The sequence below is a fragment of the Colobus angolensis genome, unplaced genomic scaffold (assembly GCF_000951035.1).
Source record: "Colobus angolensis palliatus isolate OR3802 unplaced genomic scaffold, Cang.pa_1.0 Scaffold414, whole genome shotgun sequence".
Classification (NCBI taxonomy): Eukaryota; Metazoa; Chordata; class Mammalia; order Primates; family Cercopithecidae; genus Colobus; species Colobus angolensis.
In genome coordinates, this window is record NW_012117533.1 from 861,779 (window position 1) to 864,585 (window position 2,807).

The following is a 2,807-nucleotide window of genomic DNA, read 5'->3' on the forward strand; positions in this document are numbered from 1 at the left end:
GCGCCCGGCCTATTTTTTATTTTATTTTATTTTATTTTTTTAAGAAGGAGTCTCACTTTGTGACCCAGGCTGGCCTTGAACTCCTGGGCTCAAGTGATCCTCCCACTTCGGCCTCCCGAAGTGCAGGATTACAGGTGAGAGCCAGCATGCCAAGCCATATTCCATTGTATTGCTATATATCACATATGGTTATCTGTTCATCAGTGAACAGGCATCTGGGTTGTTTTCACAACTGGATGGTGGGTACATGGCAAAGGTGTAATCTGTAGCAAAGGGGGCCAAAAAGATCTGGGCATGCTTTTTGACCAAGGCCTGTTGGTCACAGGGCAGAGAGATCTGGTGCAGAATGAGGGCTAAGAAGTCATGAGCAATCACAGCAGCTAGGTCCCACTTGAACTTCTCCAGGACCATCACCTCCCAGTACGGCAACTGGTCGGTGTAGATGCACATTTTCTCGATGGTCCTGGGCCTGGTCTTGCGCAGCTTGGAGGTCAGCAGCATGCAGACCGCATCCAAGACCTGCAACTGCACCTTTCAGGTTGGTGGGGACGCAAGACAGGTAGCGACGCAGGTGGATCAGGGTCAGGGGAAAGACTTCCTCCTCACAGCGCTGCTCGTCACACACCTCCAGCATCCAGTAAACCAGCATCTTCCGCATGTGCGGTTTGCTGTTCCTTAGCACACACTGGAAGTAGGAGGTGCGGTACACGTAGCACTACTCCAAGCGGAGCAAGGTCTGCAGGACACGCTGGTTCCCTGGAGGCTGCGGGTCCTGGTGCCTTCGCAGCATAGCAGCTCCATACGTGGGCAGCGCACAGGTAGGGCGGGAGGGTGGGCTCGCGCCCATCATTTGTTTCTAAGTATTGTCATTCTTTGTGATACTATTATAAATAGAATTATATTCTGTGTTTCGTTTTGGGGTTTTTCATTGCACATGTACAGAAATTGAGTTAATTTTTGTATATTGATCTCATAGTCTACAACCTTGCTGACTCAGTTATTAGTTCTAATAGGGTATTTTTGGTAAATGCTTTAGGATTTTCTATATACAAGATTGATATGGCGGGGCATAGTGGCTCACACCTGTAATCCCAACATTTTGGGAGGCTGAGGCTGGCAGATCACCTGAGGTCAGGAGTTTGAGACCAACCTTGGCAATGTGGTGAAACCCCGTCTCTACTAAAAATACAAAAATTGGTTCACACCTGTAATCCCAGTACCTTGGGAGGCCAAGGCAGGTGGATCACGAGGTCAGGAGATCAAGACCATCCCGGCTAACATTGTCAAACTCCATCTCTACTAAAAATACAAAAAATTAGCGTGGTGGTGGGCACCTGTAGTCCCAGCTACTCAGGAGGCTGAGGCAGGAGAATTGCTTGAACCTGGGAGGCGGAGGTTGCAGTGAGCCGAGATTGCGCCACTGCACTCCAGCCTGGGTGACAGAGCGAGACTCCATCTCAAGGAAAAAAAAAAAATTAGGCTGGGTGCGGGGACAGGCGCCTGTAATCCCAGCACTTTGGGAGGCCGAGGCGGGCGGATCACGAGGTCAGGAGATCGAGACCATCCTGGCTAACACGGTGAAACCCCATCTCTACTAAAAATACAAAAAATTAGCGTGGTGGTGGGCACCTGTAGTCCCAGCTACTCAGGAGGCTGAGGCAGGAGAATGGCTTGAACCTGGGAGATGGAGCTTGCAGTGAGCCAAGATCCCGCCCCTGCACTCCAGCCTGGGTGACAGAGCAAGACTCTGTCTCAAAAAACAAACAAACAAACCAAAAAACAAAAATTAGCTGGGTAAGGTGGCAGGTGCCTATAATTTCAGCTACTCAGGAGTCTGAGGCAGAAGAATCGCTTGAACCCAGAAGGCGGAAGTTGCAGTGAGCTGAGATCACACACCACTACATTCCAGCCCAGATAACAGAGTGGGACTCTGCCTCAAAAAAAAAAAGCAGAGGAAGAAGAAAAAAATTGATGTGGTTTGACTGTGTCTCCACCCAAATTTCATCTTGAATTGTAGCTCCCATAATTCCCACGTGTTGTGGGAGGAACACAGTGGGAGATGATTGAATTATAAGGGCGTTTCCCCCATACTGTTCTCCTGGTAGTGAATAAGTCTCTCAAGATCTGATGATTTCATAAGGGGTTTCCCTCTGGCTTGGCTCTCATTCTCTTCTTGCCTGCCACCATGTGAGATGTTCCTTGCTCTTCTGCCATGATTGTGAGGCCTCCCCAGCCATGGGGAACTGTGAGTCAAACATCTTTCCTTTATAAATTATCCAGTCTTGGATATGTCTTTATAAGCAGCATGAGAACAGACTAATACAATGATCATGTCATCTGCAAATTAAGATAATTTTACTTTTTCTTTTCTAATCTGGAAGCCTTTGTTTCACTTTCTTACCTAATTACCTTGGCTAGCACCTCTAGTACAATGTTGAATAGAAGTGGTTGGAATGCAGCTCCTTGTATTGTACCTGACCTTAAAAGAAAAGCATTCAGCCTTTCACCATTACACATGATGTTAGCTAGGGTGATCTATAGATGCCCTTTTCCAGGTTGAAGAAGTTCCTTCTTTTCTGTTTGTTAAGAATTTTTATCACGAAATTTTGGCAATATGTTCAGCTTACATTGAGATGATCATATGGTTTTGTCTGTTATTCTGTTAATAAAATCTATTATATTGGTTAATTTTCAGATGTTAAACCAACCTTGCCTTCCTGGGATTAATCCCAATTGGTCATGATATATCACCTTTTCATATGTTGCTGCATTCAGCTTACTTATATTTTTGTCATAACTTCTTAACT

General features: G+C 46.2%; 1 pseudogene; it reads right to left on the minus strand.

Moving 5' to 3' along the window:
- Window positions 1–801, minus strand: part of LOC105521969 — a 20,232-nt pseudogene extending 19,431 nt beyond the window's left edge.
- Between the last annotated feature and the right edge of the window lie 2,006 nt (window positions 802–2,807).